The 21925-nt window shown below is 35.4% G+C and overlaps 1 pseudogene; it reads right to left on the reverse strand.

Annotated features, from left to right (window-relative positions):
• Positions 1–900: 900 nt before the first annotated feature.
• Positions 901–1878, reverse strand: LOC106974866 (olfactory receptor 2T33-like; annotated as a pseudogene).
• Between the last annotated feature and the right edge of the window lie 20047 nt (positions 1879–21925).

Here is a 21925-nt window from a genome sequence, read left to right on the forward strand (position 1 = left end):
AGGAAATTCCTTAAAAAGGTAAAAATAAGACTACTCTATGACCTAGAAATTGCACTACTAGGTATTTACCCAAAGTATAAAAAAATACAGATATTGAGAAATACATGAACCCCAATGTTTATAGCTGCATTATCAACAATAGTGAAATTATAGAAGCATCCCAAATGTCCATTAGCTGATTAATGGATAAGAAGTGGTATTGGTATAGATAGATATATAGATAGATATATATTGTATAGATATAGATATAGATATAGATAGATATGATTTAAATAGATATACATAGATGATATAGATAGATATAGATATAGATAGATATACAATGGAATATTACTTAGTGATAAGAATGGAATCTTGCTGTATACAGGGATGTATAATGGAGCTACCATGAATTTGATAAGTGAAGTAAGTCAGTCAGAGAAAGAGAAATACAACATGATTTCACCTACGTAGAATTTAATAAAAAAGAAAAGATGAACTTTATGAAAGAAAAGGCATACTAGAAAGCAAACTCTTAATTATACAGAACAAACTAAGTGTTACTAGAAGGGAGGTGGGCAGGGGATGGGTTAAATAAGTGGTGGACATAAAGGAGGACACTTGTTATAATGTGCATTGGGTGTTTTTGTAAGTGATGAATCACTAGATTCTACACCTGTAACTAATACTACACTGTATTTAACTAACTGGAATTTAAATAAGAACATGAAAACAACAAACTTTTAAAATAATTATACATGAAAAAAGAAAAAAATCCAAAATACAGAGTTGTGTCTATATTTCAAATAAGACAGTAACAATTATAGATATAATAAATATACCTTTTATCTAGGAACTCTCACAGAATTCATTTGTGTAACATTGAAATTTGGAGCAGATCAATGTAATGTTAGTAATGATTTAAATAGCACACGGACCCATATACTTTCTTAGAGCTCCCTTGACTTCACCATTCCTTAGACTATAGATGAGGGGGTTCAGTACAGGGATGAAGATAGTATAGAACACTGACACTACTTTATCATGGTTAGCTGACCTGATGGTTAGGATTTAGGTTGCATATAGGTAAAAATGGCAGCTCCATAAAAGAGTCCCACCACAGAGAGATGTGAGGAGCAGGTGGTAAAAGCCTTTTGGCCGGCTTCTCCAGAATGCATCTGGAGAACTGCAGCAAGGATGAGACTATAGGAAATCAGAATGAGAGAAAATGGGACCAGGAGCATTAACACACAATATGCGTACATTATATACTCAAAGACAAACGTGTCATCACAAGCCAAATTCACCAGACTAGGGGCCTCACAGAAGAAATGATTGATTTCAGGTGCATAACAAAATGAAAAACTCAGGGTAGTAGCAGCCTGCATGAGCCCATCAGCTGCCCCCAGGAACCAAGACCCCTCAGTCATTCTCAGGTATAATTTCCAGTTAATGAGGATGGGGTATCACAGTGGGTGGCAAACAGCTACATACAGGTCATAGGACATGGCTGCTAACAGGAAGCACTCGCCCCCTCCCAAAGTGAGAAAGAAGAAGATCTGCAACCCACAGCCAGCAGGGGAGATGAGCTTCTTTCCGGTAAAGTAGTCAGCAGCCATTTTGGGCACGATGGTAGAGACCAGCATCATGTCCATGAGGGAAAGTTGGCTCAGTAGGAAGTACACGGGTGTGTGGAGCTGGGAATCCTGGTGAATCAAGAGGATCATGAGGGAATTGCCCATTAGGGAGGAGAAGGCAGTTTTCAGAACCATCACAAACAGAAATAGATTGGCTTCTCTGTGGTTAAATAGTCCTAGGAGAATGAAATCTGAGGTGGTTCCCGTTTTTCATGATTTCAAACAGAAGTGACACTGGAAATGAGGAAATAGATGGCAGTTTTCATCATTTACAATGCTCTATTTCAATTACATTTCTTTTTTCATTAAAAGAACATGTGAAGATGTTTAAACCTATTCCAAATCTTCACCTGTGATTGCAAAGTCTTTTTGACTTGGGCATGAAATTAATTTCACCTATTTTTCATTTTCATTATAAACACTTCTCATGGTTAGTTTGCTTAATTGGTACAATAAACCAATTTCTTGATACATTGAAAGTGTTTTTAAAGCATGTCTTTATGCTATTGATATTAATATAATGGAGAAGTCAGATATTCAGTTTGTCATTTATATTTTTGTTTGCTTTTATTATTTATGGTCAGTATTCTTAGAAGCTGAATTAAATTAATGTGCTCAGCAATATAAAAGCTAGGTAATTGTTAATGAGAGCTATGCATACCTAACTTACCACAATTTATTTTAATCTACCAAATCTTGTAATTTTTCCTGACACGGAATAATCTGGGAAGGCATTTTTACTTTCCAAAGCAGAGAATCTACATTCTTAGTTGTAGAAAGTGGAAGGAATTCGTCTGTAGATAGAAACATAACTTAATTTGGAATTGTTAGCATATTTAGTTTGACTTTATCAAGTTATACACTGAACACAATAATTACTTTCTTAGAATATTTTTCCCTGGTACAAGACTGTAATTCTGAATGCAACATTTCATTAACTGTAGAAAGGGATTTTGTATAATGATACTCTTTACCCTTATCCTCAAAGTCTGAGACACAATCTTGTTTGGGTAAACAAGAGAAAATAAAATTTATTAGTATCCAATACAGAGATAAATTCATTTCTTCTTCAGTACCATCTGAATCTAAATCTCTAAAGTCATTTTCATTTCTGATCTGCTAGTACTGAAATTGTTCTAGCGCTATTGCTGAATTAGCAGGACCATATTTGAAGAGATGAAGATGCTAATTCAATCCCACAGATGTGGTCTAATTCAATGGTGGCTTGACAGGAGACCACCTTTTCCACAGTCATTCGATTTGCCCACAATTTAAATATGCCTCCAAATACTGGAATGTCAGTCAAGACAGAGAAAGACAGTGCAAAAATCTCACTCAGTCTCTAACTCCATTGCTTAAGCATCATCATTGTACTGACAGTATTCTACATTAGGATTTTGGTTGATTGTTTCAAAGTTAAACATTTTGGAAACAAACATCCTCTTCACTGCATTTCCAAAATTTTGTCATCTCCTTCATATATGTAACACTTTCACTCTGTACACCTAGTAACTGTGTAACTCCTTAATTATGGATGTTTCTACTGCTTTCCTACAGGACCTCAAAACCCTCCTCATTTCTTTGACTTGAAGCCTTCTTATTTTGATTATTCTAAACTCTCTAATTCATGAAGACTAATAAAACATGCTTAAAAGTCAATCTATAATTAAATTTTTTAATGTTTATTTTCATTTTTGAGAGAGAGATGCAGTGTGAGTGGGGGAGGAGCAGAAAGAGAGGGAGACACAGAATCTGAAGCAGGCTGCAGGCTCTGAGCTGTCAGAACAGATCCTGATGCGGGGCTCAAACCCACAGACTGTGAGATCATGACCTGAGCGGAAGTCAGATACTTAACTGACTGAGCCACCCAGGTGTCCTCAGTCTGTAATTTAATAACTGCAGAGTTTTGAGTAAGTTTCTTAAAATAACTTTTGTTATCATCTTACCCATTTTTAAATATACTGTTACTCCAGTGACATTATGTATATTCACATTATTCTGCAACCATCACCTACATCTATCCCCAGGACTCTTCATAATCTATAACTCAAACCCAGTATCATTAAACAATGATTTCTTGATTCTCCCTGCCCCTGGAAACTGGCAACCACTATTCTTCTATTCTGGCTCTATAAATTTGACTACAATAGGATTTTTAGATTAGTGGGATTATACAGTGGTTGTCTTTTTGTGATTGACTTGTTCCACTTAACATCAGGTCCTCAAAATTCATCCATGCTGTGGCACGTGTCAGAATTTCCTTCCTTTCTGAAGTGAATAGTATTCCTTTTGTATGCATATACAACATTTTCTATTTTAAGTCATTCTATCTATGGACATTTGGGCTGCTACCATTCACTTTGATTGTATATTTAAGGATAAAGTTAGTGGAATTTTTGATTTTTAAAAAATTTTTATAATGTAAATAGATATAGTAAAATAATACAGCTATTTGAGCTATTTTTTCTTTCCTTTACATACATGTAAGAAAGCTGTATATGTGATTAGAGATTCATCAGGACTAAACTTATTATTATGCTTAGCAAATATTTTTTCTTGTAAAGTTTATAATTTTGTTTTTTTTTATATTTGGAATTATTAGTGCTTAAGTTTTGAATGAAGATAGCCTATGTATCTATGAATTATTTCAAGGTGAAATATATATAAAAATCCATTATCATGAATTTAATTGTTTATTCAACATGCTATTTTGTTTATAGTATTTACTAATAAGATCAACTAGTAGGAAATTATATTTTTCCAAGAAATAATAATGTGAAATTATTTATGGTATTAAAATTCTTAACTGTATTTTCATTTTATTCAAGAGACACAATGTTTCACCAATGTTAGTAAACCCACACAAAGAGAATTCTAAGGGATAATTCTTAACTAATGACTATTCATACAAAGTGGTTGAAAATCCAAATGAGAAATTAACTTACCCTGCAAATAAAATATCTAAAATGGCATTAAGTGGAAGAATAAAAGCTCAACACTCTCTAGTTTAAAACTGAAAAATTTAGTACTCTGAAGAAATATTTTTCCTTTATTCTCTCTGGTTTAAAACAGATACCATTTCTTATGTTTTCAGTTTTTCACTTAGAATGGTGTTGAAATTGGGATATCTTTAAATTATAAAACAATGTGTTTTTCATACTCCTCTTTTTTTTCTCATAGTGTAATCACAGAAAACTTATAACATGTTGATATTTTTCTTTCTGTAGTTTTCTGATCCCTGTTACCCCATCTTAACATAAAAAAAATGTAACTTTTTTCCCTCAGAATACTGGGATGATTAATCAATCTGTTCTGTTAAAAATAAAATAATAACTGCTAAATCGCATGTTTGAGTAAACTGACAAATTACTGCAAGAGTTTTAATGTGGTGATTGGGCCAGCTAGCATACATTTTAGTTTTTTATATTGTGGGATAGAAAATTTTATTTGTAAAACTACATAAACAAAGTAATGTAACTTTGGATTTTCTGGAGTTCAGAACTAGTAAACAAACCACTAAATATTAGAAATTTCTGTGACCTACTACATAGATAAAAATGATGACCTCAACAAGCTGGCTCTGTAGCCCCTCTAAGCAGGATCATCCTAATGCATCTCTGTGGGAGGAGGAAGGATGTTATAGTCTGACAGCATCAAGCTCACTCATATCAGTGTCTAGACTTCCCTATTAAGGGGTGTGACCTAATTGACATCTTATGTTAAAAATACTATCTTATTAGTATAGCAGACCTTCATAAGTCTGAATCTTTGGATGACAGAAATGTGTAATTTTCAAAGATTTTAAAGATTCTCAGTCTCCTACATTCTTTCAGAAATCTGTGATTCATTAAATTTAAAATAAGAATATTCTACAAGTGAAATTAAAATGTAAATAAATTTCCTTGAAAAAGAATGATTTAAAAATACATTAAGAAATGAAGTAATGTGATACTTGTATTACTTGTAGAAACTTTGATGGGGGAAATACAGAGTGGATTATTGAGAGATTAGTTTTTGTCAAATACAGTAGTTGAAATGAGTAATTAAAAATCTCGTGGTAGGATTTAGCCATTTTTTTTCTTTTTAAACTTAATTTGATTGCTGTGTTATCAGTTTGCTAGCTTGAATCTATATGATTTTATTTTCTTTTACTTTATGTTTGTTAAGTTATAAATATATGATAATAGCAACAACAGAACAGAATGTATTTATTATGTCAAGCACTTTGCAGTTTGAATCTACATGGGTTGTTTTCAATGATTTTGTTATTGTTTATACTATATATTTTCAGCTTCCAAGCAAACTTTTTTTCTTGGCTACATTTTTACTACTCCACTTGCTTTGGCTTGTCTAAGAATATGTATAAGAATAGGTGATGGGTTTTAAGGAGTGCACCTGTGATGAGCACCAAGTAAGGCATGGTTATGTTCAATCGCTATATTGTACTCCTGAAACTGTTACACTGTATGTTAGTGACTGGAATTTAAAACTTTTAAAAAATGTTTATTTTATTATTTTTTAGAGAGATTGAATCTGAAGCAGGCTCCAGGCTCTGAACTGTCAGCACAGAGCCCAACACGGGGCCCAAACTCACTTGAGATCATGACCTGAGCTGAATTCAGATGCTCAACAGACTGAGCCACCCATGTGCCCCTAAATAAAAACTTGTAAAAAGAATATATGTAAGGATCACATTCCACAATTGTAAAATTAAAAACAAAATCTCTCATGGAATAGTTGATGGAAAATGTTGTCTCTACAGATGTGAGATAACATAATTACTTAATTCATGTGAGATGTAAGAATTGCTATTTTTTTGTTGTTGTTGTTTAGGAGGGAAGCACATTATGCATTTTAGTTAAATTTCTGCCTGTGAATGTTCAATCTTATCAAGGTGGTAATCCTACTCTGATTTAGAACATAACTGACCACCTTAGTGAAATCTACATTCAGTTAAACTATATTATTTTTTTGGAAAAAACTACAAATTCCTAGCTAAGTCTAAGAAGCACATTATAGACAGGTAGTATATCAAGTTTCAAGTTAGAGTGGAAATATAATTTTAAGGAAATATTTATATTTTTTTGTTTCGAATTTTACTGTGCCTAGGACCACAGGGCCATCAAAGCAATGTTCTAGTAAAACAGAGTTGCCACTGTCTGATGGGGCAAATAGACTGTGCACTATGTAGATCAAATGTTCTTCAGATTCCCTGGGGACAAGAGAACGAGGAACAGATAAGCTTCATGCCACAGGAGGAAAGACACATATCACTAAGAACTCTATAAGAAAATTACAATGAATTTACAATGAACCTGGTTATCTAAATTGAGATTAATTTAGGAATATTTATAAATGTGTGAACATAATTTTGGGAAACCTAAAGAGGTTGTAACTAACCTCCATTTTAGCGAAAAAAGAAAGTTTTGCCACCACTCCCCTTGAAAGTATGTGGGGATGGAATAGTTTCCAGACTACACATAGGCATCAAATAGCAGATACAGGAAGCCACAAACCAGCAGGAAGTAAGCAAAGGGAATAAATATGACTCTCTTTTTAAACCAGCCCCATGGGGCACACTTGTAAGAAAGATTTTGTTATGCAGGACATTTATTGGGGACTATTATAAAGATCAATACCCATACAATAAAGGAAACATAATTGGCTACAGGGAGATGTTGAACTGTAGGGTAGTCACAACCAAGGTCTCAGCTACACTGAGGAGAGTAGGGGTCTCACAAAAATACTGATTGAACGGGGCCTGCCACCAGGAAGGGATGATGACCTTTGTCTAAACAGTTTTCCTCAGCCAAGATCAAAGCTTGTACTCTTAATAGCTAGAGAAACAAGTACTTAATACCTGTAGAAAAAGAGGAATATAGGACCACACAGTCACTTAAGACAAACTCCATGAGCTACACTCTATCAGATCGCAGAATGAAGGGGACTTTCAGATATCATTCACACAGGTTGGCTTCCTATAGCAGAGTGTAGGTGGATCATATGATAGAATACCAAGAAATATCTAGCAAGAATGACTAGTTCAATAAATATAGTTTCTTTCCAGCATAAAGATACAAAGTAGTTTGACATTTTCCCACAAGGAACATGCTGGCATAAGGAGCTCAAAACATCTGCTGGCAGGTCTAATTTTGGTTTATAGGAACTGTTAATATGTTTCTGACAAAAGCATCATTCCTCAACTGGGAACCTGCATCTCTATCGAAAAAGCAAAGGTAAATATGATGGGCAGCATATATTTCCCATATGGTTCCCATATATTTCCCAAGCATAATGAGAAGGATACTCCATAACAAAAGGGTCCCTTACTGCCAACTCAGACTCTGCAACCAACAACTCTCCAAAGATCTCAGGACTTTGATTTCTCTAGTGTTCCCTTGCTGTGTCCTATGGATTCAACTGCATTTCCCCAAGTTGCTATAATCTGTACTCTAAACCCAAATGTGATGGCATTTAGAGGTTAGGTCTTTGCAGAAGTCATTAAGTTTATTATTACATATTATAATTTTATGTTATATATTAATATGTTACATATTAATATATTATAAAATATAATTATTATGTATTATTAAAATATATAGTATATTATTATATATTATAGAATACATTGTATTAATATGATATACTATTATATTATTTCACATATTCTTTTTTATTTTATTGCACTTTATTTTTATTTTAAATTTGAGTATAATTGATACACAATGTCACGTTAGTTTCAGGTGTACAATTTAGTGATATGACAAGTTTATATGTTATGCTATGTTCACAAGTGTAGATACTCTTGGTGCTATTACATAACTATTAAAATATCATTGGCTGTATTCCTTATACTGTATTCTTCTATCCTGTGACTTCTTCTTTCCATAACTGGAAGCCTGTGTCTTTCACTCTTCTTCACTCATTTTTACCATCCCCCACCCACTTTTCTTATGGCAACCATCAGTGTCTTCTCTGCATTTATAGGTTCTATTATGGTTTTATTTTTATTCATTTTTCCCTAGATTCCACTTATGAGTGGAATTATATTGTATTTGCCTTTCCCAGTCTTATTTGTTTCATTTATCATAATACTTTCTCCATCCATCCATGTTGTCTCAAATGGCATGATTTCAACCTTTTTTATATCTGAGTAATATTCATTTTTAGAAAGTATTTATTGTAAAAGAGAAAAAGAGAGCATGAGGGAGGGAAGAAGAGCGAGAAAAGGGGGGGCGTGGGGAGAGTACCAATAAGGCTCTGTGCTGTCACTGCAGATCCTAACGTGGGGCTTGAACTCAGACCTGCCAGATAACAACCTGAGCCGAAATCAAAAGTCGGATGTTAGTCACTGAGCCATCCAAGTGCACACATTTGAGTAATATCCCATTGTGTGTGTGCATACGTGTGTGTGGGGGGGTTTGTGTACCCCATATTCTTTATCATCTATCTATTGATGGACACTTAGGTTACTACCACATCTTGGTTATGGTAAATAATGCTGCAATAAACATAGCGGTTTGTATATCTGTTCAAATTAGTGCTTTCATTTTCTTTGGGTAAATGCCTAGTAGTAGAAGTATTGAATCATATGGTATTTCTATTGTTAATTTTTGAGAAACCTCCATAGTGTTTTCCACAATGGTTACAACAATTTGCATTCCCACAAGCAATGTACAAGAGTTCCTTTTTCTCCACATCCTTGCCAACATTTGTTATTTATTGTCTTGTTGATTCTAGCTATTCTGACAGGTGTAAAGTGAGATCTCCTGTGGTTTTATTTCCATTTCCCTGATAATTAATAATTTTGAGCTTGTTTTCTTGCATCTGTTGGCCATCTGTATGGTTTGTATGTCTCCTTTGGAAATATGTCTATTCAGGTCCTCTGCTCACTTTTATTCACATTATTTTTCCCCCTGGTATTCATTTGTATGAATTTTTAAATATATTTTGGATAGTAACCCCTTAATAGATATATCATTTGGAAATATCTTCTTCCATTCAGTAGGTTGTTTTGTTGATGATTTTCTTCACTATTAATTTTCTGTAAAATTTTGGTGTAATTCAAATAGTTTAATTTTGCTTCTGCTCCCTTCTCTGAAAAAAGTCCCTATGCTGATTTCAAAGAAATTATTAACTATGTTATCTTCTGGGAGTTTTATGGTTTCATATTTCATACTTAAGTCCTTAATCCATTTTGACTTATTTTTTGTGTGTTGTGTAAGAAAATTGTCCAATTTCATCCTTTTGCATTTAGCTGTCCATTTTTTCAAGCACCATTTATTGAAGAGACTGCTTTTTCCCTATTGTATGTTGTTGCCTCCTATGTCATAGATTAACTGACCATGTAAGCATGGGCTTCGTTTTGGGTTCTCTATTCTGGCCCATTGATTTATGTGTCTATTTGTGTACTAGTACAATTCTCTTGATTACTACAGCTTTGTGAAATATCGTGATATCTGGGATTGTGATGTACCCAGCTCTCTGCTCTTCATTCTCAATTTGCTTTGACTACTCAAGGTCTTTTGTGGTTCCATGTGAATTCTAAAATTATTTGTTATATATCTGTGAAAAGTGTTATTGGTGTTCTCATAGGGATTATATTAAATCTGTAGATTGCATTGGGTAATATAGTAGTTTTAACAGTAATACATAAGCATGTAATATATTTTCATCTGTGTCATCTTCAACTTCTTTCATCAATGTTTTATACTTTTCAGAATATATAGGTCTTGCACCACTTTATTTAATTTTATCCCTAGATATTTTATTCTTTTGGGGGAAATTGTAAACAGAATTTTTTTTTAATTTCTCTTTTTACCATGTCATTACTATGTTTAAAGACCCAATTAATTATTGTGTATTAATTTTGTATCCTGAAACTTTAATGAATTAATGTATCACTTCTAATAGTGTTTTATTTAAGTTTTTAGGGTTTTCTATGTATAGTATTTTGTTATCTACAATCGATGGCACCTTAACTCCTTCATTAACAATTTAGATAACTTTTATTTATTTTCTTGACTGATTGTTGCAACTAGTAATTCTAGAACTATGTTGGAAAGAAGGTGGCAAGAGTGAGCATTTTTGTCTTTTTCTTGATGTTTAAGGAAAATTTCAGTTTTTAGCAATGGTATATGATGTTAGCTGTCTTGCTGTTGTTGTCATTATATACTTGTTTATTTTTGTATATGGCCTTTATTATGTTGAGGTATGTTCCCTCTAAACCCACTTTGTTTAGTTTTTATTATGAATGAATGTTCTATTATAAATGAATTTTTGTTATTTTTTTTCTCTGAACTTACTGAGATGACCACATGATATCTATTCTTTGTTTTGTTGATGTAGTATATCACATTGACTGATTGCAAATACTGAACAATTGGTCCATCCTTGGTATACATTTCACTTGATCATGGTGAATTATCACTTTAATGTATTGTTAAATGTGATTTGTTAATGTTCTGCTGAGGATTTTTGCTTCTGTGTTCAATTGGGGTATTGACCTATATTTTTCGTATTTTGCAATGACTTTGTCTAGTCTTGGTATTAGGGTAATATTGGTCTAACAGAATTAATTGGAAGTTTTATAGTTTTATTTATTTATTTATTTATTTATTTATTTATTTTAATGTGAATTTTATTGTCAAATTGGTTTCATACAATACACAGTGCTCAAACAGGTGCCATCTTCAATACCCATCACGCACCCTCCCTTCCCTCCAACCCCCCCATTAACCCTCAGTTTGTTCTCAGTTTTTAAGAGTCTCTTATTTTTTTGGCACCATCCCTCTCTAACCTCTTTTTTTTCCTTCCCCTCCCCATGGGTTTCTGTTAAGTTTCTCAGGATCCACATAGGAGTGAAAACATGGAATCTGTCCTTCTCTGTATGACTTATTTCACTTAGCATTACACTCTCCAGTTCCATCCACGTTGCTACAAATGGCCAAATTTCATTCTTTCTCATTGCCACGTAGTATTCCATCGTGTATATAAACCACAATTTCTTTATCCATTCATAGGTTGATGGACATTTAGGCACTTTCCATAATTTGGCTATTGTGAAAGTGCTGCTATAAACTTTGGGGTACAAGTGCCCCTATGCATCAGCACTCCTGTATCCCTTGGAGAAATTCCTAGCAGTGCTATTGCTCAGAGATATGGTAGATCTATTTTTAATTTCTTGAGGAACCTCCACACTGTATTCCAGAGTGGCTGCACCAGTTTGCATTCCGACCAACAGTGCAAGAGGGTTCCTTTTTCTCCACATCCTCGCCAGCATCTATAGTCTCCTGATTTGTTCATTTTAGCCACTATGACTGACATGAGGGGGTATCTGAATGTGGTTTTAATTTGTATTTCCCTCATGAGGAGCAACGTTGAACATCTTTTCATGTGCCTGTTGGCCATCTGGATGTCTTCTTTAGAGAAGTGTCTCTTCATGTTTTGTGCCCATTTCTTCACTGGATTATTTGTTTTTTGGGTGTGGAGTTTGGTGAGCTCTTTATAGATTTTGGATACTAGCCCTTTGTCTGATATGTCATTTGCAAATGCCTTTTCCCATTCCGTTGGTTGCCTTTTAGTTTTGTTGATTGCTTCTTTTGCAGTGCAGAAGATTTTTATCTTCAATAGATCCCAATAGTTCATTTTTGTTTTTAATTCCCTTGCCTTTGGAGATGTGTTAAGTAAGAAATTGCTGTGGCTGAGGACAGAGAGGATTTTTTCCTGCTTTATCCTCTAGGGTTTTGATGGTTTCCTGTCTCACATTTCAGGTCCTTCCTCCATTTTGAGTTTATTTTTGAGAATGGTGTAAGAAAGTGGTCTAGTTTCAACCTTCTGCATGTTGCTGTCCAGTTCTCCCAGTACTATTTGGTAAAGAGACTGTCTCTCTTCCATTGAATATTCTTCCCTTCTTTGTCAAAGATTAGTTGGTAATATTTTTGTGGGTCTAATTCTGGGGTTTCTATTCTATTCCATTGGTCTATGTGTCCGTTTTGTGCCAATACCATGCTGTCTTGATGATGACAGCTTTGTAGTAGAGGCTAAAGCCTGGGATTGTGATGACTCCCGCTTTGGTCTTCTTCTTCAATATTACTTTGGCTCTTTGGGGTCTTTTGTGGTTCCACACAAATTTTAGGATGGTTTGTTCTAGCTTTGAGAAGAATGCTGGTGCAATTTTGATTGGGATTGCATTGAATGTGTAGATAGCTTTGGGTAGTATTGACATTTTGACAATATTTATTGTTCCAATCCATTAGCATGGAATATTTTTCCATTTCTTTATATCTTCTTCAATTTCCCTCATGCACTTTCTATAGTTTTCAGCATACACATTTCTACATCTTTGGTTAAGTTTATTCCTAGGTATTTTATGTTTCTTGGTGCAATTGTGAATGGGATCAGTTTCTTTGTCTTTCTCTTGCTTCATTTTTAGTGTATAAGAATGCAACTTATTTCTGTACATTGATTTTGTATCCTGTGACTTTGCTGAATTCATGTATCAGTTCTAGCAGACTATTGCTGGAGTCTATTGGGTTTTCCATGTATAATATCATGTCATCTGCAAAAAGTGAAAGCTTGACTTCATCTTTGCCAGTTTTGATGCCTTTGATTTCCTTTGTCGTCTGATTGCTGATGCTAGCACTTCCAACACTATGTTAGACAACAGCATTGAGAGTGGACATTCCTGTCGTGTTCCTGATCTCAGGGGAAAGCTCTCAGGTTTTCCCCATTGAGGATGATGTTAGCTGTGGGATTTTCATAAATGGCTTTTATGATGTTTAAGTATGTTCCTTCTATCCCAACTTTCTCGAGGGTTTTATTAAGACAGGATGCTGAATTTTGTCAAATACTTTTTCTGCATCAATGGAGAGGATCATACGGTTCTTTTCTTTTAGTAATGTGATGGATCACATTGATTGATTTACGAATGTTGAACCAGCCCTGCAGCCCAGGAATGAACCCCACTTGATCATGGTAAATAGTTCTATTTTGTATGTTGCTGAATTAGATTTGCTAGTATCTTATTGAGAATTTTTGCATCCATATTCATCAGGGATATTAGCCTGTAGTTCTCTTTTTTTTGCTGGGTCTCTGTTTTAGGAATCAAAGTATTGCTGGCTTCATAGAATGAGTCTGGAACTTTCCCCTCCCTTTCTATTTTTTGGAACAGCTTGAGAAGGATAGGTATTATCTCTGCTTTAAATGTCTGGTAGAATTCCCCTGGGAAGCCATCTGGTCCTGGACTCATTAGTTGGGAGATTTTTGAAAACTGATTCAATTTCTTCACTGGATATGGGTCTGTTCAAGTTTTCTCTTTCTTCCTGTGTGAGTTTTGGAAGTGTGTGGGTGCTTAGGAATTTTTCCATTTCTTTCAGGTTGTCCAGTTTGTTGGCATATAAATTTTCATGGCATTCCCGTATAATTGCTTGTATTTCTGAGGGATTAGTTGTAATAATTTCATTTTAATTCATAGTTTTATCTATTTGGGACATCTCCCTTTTCTTTTTGAGCAGCCTGGCAAGAGGTTTATCAATTTTGTTCATTTTTTCAAGAAAACATTGGTTTCATTGGTTTCATTGATCTGCTCTACAATTTTTTTTAGATTCTATATTGTTGATTTCTGCTCTGATGTTTGTTATTTGTCTTCTTCTGCTGGGTTTTGGGTGTCTTTGCTGTTGTGCTTCTATTTCCTTTAGGTGTGCTGTTAGATTTTGTATTCGGGATTTTTCTTGTTTCTTGAGATAGGCCTGCATTGCAATGTATTTTCCTCTTAGGACTGCCTTCGCTGCATCCCAAAGCATTTGGATTGTTGCATTTTCATTTTCATTTGTTTCTGTATGTTTTTACATTTCTTCTGTAATTGCCTGGTTGACCCATTCATTCATTAGTAGGATGTTCTTTAACCTCCATGCTTTTGGAGTTTTTCCAGACTTTTTCCTGTGGTTGATTTCAAGCTTCATAGCATTGTGGTCTGAAAGTATGCATGGCATGATCTCAATTTTTATACTTATGAAGGGCTGTTTTGTGACCCAGTATGTGATCTATCTTGGAGAATGTTCCATGTGCACTCTAGAAGAAAGTGTCTTCTGTTGCTTTCGGTTGCAGGGTTCTAAACTTACCTGTCAAGTCCATCTCATGCAGTATATCATTCAGGGCCCTTGTTTCTTTATTGATCCTGTGTCTAGATGATCTATCCATTGTTGTATGTGGAGTATTAAAGTACCCTGCAATTACCACATTCTCATCAATATGGTGGCTTATGTTTGTGATTAATTGTTTTTTATATTTGGGACTCCAGTTTTCAGTGCATAGACATTTATAATTGTTAGCTCTTCCCGATGGATAGACCCTGTAATTATTTTATAATGCTCTTCTTCATCTCTTGTTACAGCCTTTAATTTAAAGTCTAGTTTGCCTGATATATGTATGGCTACTCTGGCTCTCTTTTGACTTCCAGTAGCATGATAGATAGTTCTGCATCCCCTCACTTTCAATCTGAAGGTGTCCTCAGGCCTATAATGAGTCTCTGGTAGACAGCAAATAGATGGGTCTTAGTTTTTTATCCATTCTGATACCTTATGTTTTTTAGTTGGAGCATTTTGTCCATTTACATTCAGTGTTATTATTGAAAGATATGGTTTTAGAGTCATTGTGATGTCTGTAAGTTTCATGCTTGTAGTGATGTCTCTGGTACTTTGTGGTCCTTGCAACATTTCACCCACAGAATCCCCCTTAGGATCTCTTGTAAGGTTGTTTTAGTAGTGATGAATTCTTTCAGTTTTTTTTTGTTGGGAAGACTGTTATCTCTCCTTCTATTCTGAATGACAGAACTGCTGGATAAAGGATTCTCGGCTGCATATTTTCTTTGTTCATCACATTGAAGATTTCCTGCCATTCCTTTCTGGCCTGCCAAGTTTCAATAGATAGGTCTGCCACTAGTCTTATGGTTCTCCCTTTATATGTTAGAGCGTGTTTATCCCACCTGCTTTCACAATTTTCTCTTTATCCTTGTTTTTGCCAGTTTCACTATGATATGGCATGCAGATCAATTGAAGTTATGTCTGAAGGGAGTTCTCTGTGACTCTTGGATTTCAATGCCTTTTTCCTTCCCCAGATTAGGGAAGTTCTCAGCTATGATTTGTTCAAGTACACCTTCAGCCCCTTTATCTCTCTCTTCCTTTTTGGAATCCCTATTATGTGGATATTGTCCCATTTGATTGCATCATTTAGTTCTGTAATTCTCCCCACATACTCCTGGATTTTTTTATCTCTCTTTTTCTCAGCTTCCTCTTTTTCCATAGTTTTATCTTCTAATTCACCTATTCTCTCCTCTGTCTCTTCAATCTGAGCTATGGTCGCCTCCATTTTATTTTGCACCTTGTATAGCATTTTTAAGCTCCCCTGACTATTTCTTAGTCCTTGATCTTTGTAGCAATAGATTCTCTGCTGTCCTCTATACTTTTTTCAAGCCCATTGATTAATTTTATGACTATTTTTCTAAATTCTTGTTCTTTTATATTGCTTAAATTGTTTTTGATGAATTTGTTAGCTGTCACTACTTCCTGGAGTTTGTTTTGAGGAGAATTCTTCCGTTTTGTCATTTTGGATAGTCCCTGGGGTGGCGCGGAACTGCAGGGCACTTCCCCTGTGCTGTTTGGAGTAACTTGTGTTGGTGGACGGGCCGCACTCAGGCCTGATGTCTGTCCCCAGCCCACTGCTGGGGCCACAGGCAGTGATGTGTACCTTATCTTCCCCTCTCCCAGGGGCCGGACTCACTGTGGAGTGGTGTGGCCCCTGTCTGGGCTACTTGTACACAGCCAGGCTTGTGGTTCTGTTTTGATGGGATCTGGCATATTAGCTGGGGTGGATCTACAATATGCACAGGAGTGGGCAGGGCAGGGTTAGCTCACTTTGCCATAGGTGTCCCCAGCAGGAGGGGCCCTGCTGCACTGGGAGGGAGGCAGACCATTCAGAGAGATGATCCACAGAAGCACAGCTCTGGGTGTTTGTGCAGTGCAAGCACGTTTGGTGAGGGAACTGGTTTCTTTTGGAATTTTGGCTGCAGTATGCGAGAGGGAGATGGCGCTGGCCAGTGCCTTTGTTCCCTTATGAGCTGAGTTCTGTCTTCCAGGGGTCAACACCTCTCCCTCCTCGTGTCCTTTTGCCCTCCTGTTCTCTGAGAAGAGTTGTTGACTTATAACATTCTAGATGTTAAGTCCCAGTGGCTGTTAGAACTCATGCATTCCAGCCCCTCTGGTTTCCAAGCCAGAGTTCGAGGGCTCTGCCTTGCTGGGCGGGCTGCCCCTCCACCGCCCTGGCTCCCTCCAGCCAGTCATGCAGGGTGCACCGCCTCTCCACCCTTCCTACCCTCTTCAATGGGCCTCTTGTCTATGCTTGGCCCCAGAGACTCCATTCTGCTAGTCTTCTGGTGGTTTTCTGGCTTATTTAGGCAGATGTGGGTGGAATCTAAGTAAACAGCAGGATGCGGTGAGCCCAGAATCCTCCTATGCCGCCATCTTCTCTCCACTCCTGAATTTGGAAGTTTTAAATGCTTGGTATAATTTACCAGTGAAATCAATTGATCCTGGGCTCTCATTTGTCAGGAGGTTCTGTGTTTTAATTTTTTTTTTTTTTTTTTTTTTTACATTTTGAGTATACTTGACACAATGCAACATTATGTCATGTGTACAGCATAGTGATTTGACAAATTTATATATCATGTTATGGTCACCATGAGTGTAGCTACCATCTGTCCCCATACATTGCTATTATGGTATCATTGACTAAACTCCTTACATCATGCAATTTATTCATTTAATAACTGAATGCATTCATTCATTTAACCAATACCCTGCTCCACCCATGTTAAAAATAAAATTACTGTATGATCCATTAATATCACTATTTACTCAAAGAAACAGAAATACCAATTTGAAAAGATATTTAGGCTCCTGTATTTATTTCAGCATTATTTACAATAGCCAATACCTGGAAGCAACCTAAGTGTTTGTCAACAGGCTAACCAATACCATATCTACCTTATCTAGGTTGCTATATATATATATATATGTGTGTGTGTGTGTGTGTGTACATACATATATATATATATATAGAGAGAGAGAGAGAGAGAGAGAGAGAGAGACAGAAATACCAATTTGAAAAGATATATGTGTGTGTATATATATATATATATATACCCAGACAGGTTTTGTTCTGATTACTGATTCAATTTAATTGCTAATAATTAGTCAATTCAAATTTTCTTGCTGTTCAGTATTGGAAGATTGTACCTTTTTTAAAGGGATTTATCCATTTAGTTTGGGTTATCAAATGCGTTTCCATATGCTATTTCCTAGCAGTCTCTTTGAATTCTTTGTATTTCTGTGGTGTTGTTATTTCTTAGCTTTAGTTTCTGATTTTATTTATTTCTATTCTCTTTCTTTCTGTCTCCGTCTCTCTCTCTCTGATGGATGTGATTAAAGTATTAACAATTTTGTTTTTCATTTCAAAGAACAAGCTTTTGTTTTCATTGATTTTTATAAAAAGTACATTTCTGCTCTGTAATTTATTTTTTTCCTTGTACTGACCTTGGATTTTGTTTGTGTTTTTCTTTTTCTAGTTCTTTTAGGTGTAAGGTTATATATTCGAGATTTTTCTTGAGGTATGCTTTACCACTATAAATTTCTTTCTTAGAATGCCTTATGCTCTCTCTTCAAAGTTTTGAACATCATGCTTTCATTTTCATATATCTCCATGTGTTATTTTTAAAATTCATTGATTTCTTTTTGAGCCATTGGCTATTTAGGAACTTATTTAACATTCATGTGTTTTTATTTTCATTCCATTTTTTTCCTCATGATTGATTTCTAGTTTCACTCTTTTATTGTTAAGATAAATGCATAATATGATTTCAACCTTTTAAAATTTATTGAGGCTTGTTCTATAGTCTAATATGTGGTCTATCCTCAAGAATGTTTTTTGTGCACTTAAAAATATGCCTTCTATTGTTTTTGGAGAGAATAATCTGTATATATCTGTTAAGTTTTTCTGATCTAATGTGTCCTTCAATGACACTGTTTCCTTATTAATTTTCTACCTAGGTAATCTATCCACTTATGTAAGTGGGGTGTTGAAGTCAACTACTACTTTGTATTACTATAAATTTCTCAATTTATGTCTGCTAATATTTGCTTTGTGTATTGAGGTACTTCAATGCTAAGTTCACAGATATTTAAAATTTTAATATCCTTTGGTTTGATTGGCCACTATATTATTATGTAATGACATTCTTTTTCCATTTTTATAATATTTTGTAAGCTCTTTTGTCTAATATAATGATCACTACCATGGCATTTTTAAAATTTCTATTTATATGGTAACGTTTTTTCAATTATTTCATTTTCCGTCTTTAGGTTTCTTTAGATCTAAAGAATTTTATCTTGTAGGTCACATACAGATGTGTCTTGTTTTTTATCCATTCTGCCATCCTGTCTTTTGATTAGAACATACAGACCATTTACATTTAAAATAATTATTGAGTTGTAGATATGATGGTGGAAGACTAGGACAACCCTAAGTTTGCCTCTTCCCTCAAAAACAGCTAAACAAATATCAAAAAATTCTGAACACCCAAGAAATGGATTAGAAGTCTCAGAGAACAAAGCTGTGCATCGACAAACCAGAAAAGTGACCTGTGGAATATAAGAACTGCATAGACTTTATGGGAGAAAAGAGCTGTAGGGGCTTCCCAAAGGAGGGAGCACTGGTTGAGGTGGGAATAGTGAGAGAGAAGGAAGAGAGAGAGAAAAAACATAGGGAGAAAAGAATGAAAACATGCACAGGTGAGGGCACAAGATAACTAGTCCTCAAAACCTTCGATGGGGAAAAAGAAGAGGGTTACAATACTATCAGTTTTGTATAAATGCCAGAGTGCTGAGTATCAGTTTTAATAGCCTGTAACATTGCCAGGTTCATGCTTGGGGAGCTGAGTAGTACTCTGGTGGGAGAGTAGAGAGGAGTCCTATCAGCAGGCAGCCAAAGGATCCCCAGGGTCAAAAAAGAAGAAGAGATTCCCTTGCTTGGAGTGCATTTAGGAGAGGTGATACAGCCTGTCCACAGACAAAGAAGCCTGCAGGCACTATATAACTATGCCACTAACCGCTATAAGACCAAAGTCACAGATGCCAGTAATCCCTGGTTCTGGCTGTGTGTTGCAATTTACCATAAATTCTGATCCAGTATTCAGTCATATGGCTGTCTTTTGTGAAAAGCCAGGACTGGTCACAATGCAGGGTGACTCCCCCTCAAAAAAACAGTTCAGTACCAGTCGCAGGAGTCTCTGAATCGTGGGGTTTTGAAACACACACACTCCTGAGGTAAAACACAGGAGTGCTGCACCAGTTGGCAGATGGACAGCTCAGACACAGACAAGGTAAAGTCAGGGATCTGCTGGAAACCAGGGAAAAAGGAGTCACAGTATGTGAGTCTCTGAAGCCTAACTAAAGTGGGGTGGCATGCATTTCCTGCTCCCTAGATGAGATAACAGGATGGAGCCATTTTTCCTCTGCACACACTACCTCAGTGAGCTAAACAGAGACACCAAGAGGAGAACTGAGCTGCTACACCAAGCTCCTCATCCCCTGCACCCTGTAGGCACATCTCCACTACTGCAACTGCACCTGAGAATAAGAGCAGTAGGCTCCACTCCCAAAAGACCAGCATGAACCCACTGCCCACACCAAGTCTATGGATCATAGAGAACTGCAAAGTTTCTGCTCCAGGGGAAAAAAAAGATCTACCATTCTTTGCGGTTTTTTGTTTGTTTATTTGTGTGTTTTCTTGTTTTGTTTTTCTCTTTGTTTTTGTTTTGTTTGATTGATTGATTCACAAGGAGGATTTTACAATTTTTATATATTTTTTAATTTGAAAAGTTTTTTAATTTTAATTTTTTTTCATTTTTTCTTTCTTTCTACCTTTTTTTCTATCAATTTTCTTGTAACCAAACACACACCTAGAATCTAGCTTCCCTTATATATTTTTTATTTTTTATTTATCTTCAATTTGTTATTTTAATTTCATTATTTTTCTTTTTTTTCTTTTTATTCAACATGACAAGAGAAAGGAATTATCGCAAAACAAGGAACAGGAAGAAATGATGTCCAGGGCCTTAATCAATACAGATGTAAGTAAGTTGTCTGAAATAGAATTTAAAACAATAGTTATAAGGATGTTAGTTGGGCTTGAAGAAAGCATACTGCAGCGATAAAAGAATAAAACCTAGGCAAGCCAAAATTAAAAATGTAACTGAGGAGTGTCTGGGTGGCTCAGACAGTTAAGCCTCCAACTTCAGCTCAGGTCATGATCTCATGTTTTGTGGGTTTGAATCCTACATCAGGCTCTGTTCTGACAGCTCAGTGCCTGGAACTTGCTTTGGATTCTGTGTCTCCCTCTCTGCTCCTCTCCCATTTGTACTCTGTCTCTCAAAAATAAATAAATATTATTTTTTAAATGCTATAACCAAGATGCAATCCTAAATGAATGCTATAATAATGAGGATGGATGAAGCAGGGGAGCAAATCAGTGATATAGAAGATAAAATTATGGAAAATAATAAAGCTTAAACCAAAGTCATACTTGCAAAATCAGTGACATTAAAATATAATAATATACCATAGGAGTTCTAGAAGATGAAAATAAAGAAAGAGGGGCAAAGGTTTATTAAAAAAAATGAGACCTACAAACTTCTTAATCTGGGGAATGAAACAGACACCAAATTCAAGAAACACAGAGAACAACCATTAAATTCAAGAAAAGCCAATCGTGGCCAAAACATCTCATAGTCACATTCACAAAAACACAGACAAGGGAAGGATCCTTAAATCAGAAAAGGAAAAAAGTCCTTAACCTATAAAGGAAGAGAGATCAGGTTCACAGAAGTTCTAATCAAATAAACATATTGGGCTAAAAAGCAGGTAGAGCAGAATACTTTCAACATGCTGAATGGGAAAATTCTTTATCTAGCAAGGCTATCACTCAGAATAGAAGGAGAACTAAAGAGTTTCCTACATGAACAAAAACTAAAGCAGTTCATGACCACTAAACCAGCACTGCAAGGAATTTCAAAGGGAACTCCTTGAGTGGATAAAAGAAAAGACCAAAGCAACAAAAACTGGAAAGGACCAGAGAACATCACCAGAAATACCAATTCTAAAGATAATACATGACACTAAATTCATATCTATCCAATAAAATGTATAAGGTATCAGAATGGGTTTTTGTTTTTTGTTTTTTAAATATCCATTTATACT

Source organism: Acinonyx jubatus, chromosome A1 (assembly GCF_027475565.1).
Source record: "Acinonyx jubatus isolate Ajub_Pintada_27869175 chromosome A1, VMU_Ajub_asm_v1.0, whole genome shotgun sequence".
Taxonomy (NCBI): domain Eukaryota; kingdom Metazoa; phylum Chordata; class Mammalia; order Carnivora; family Felidae; genus Acinonyx; species Acinonyx jubatus.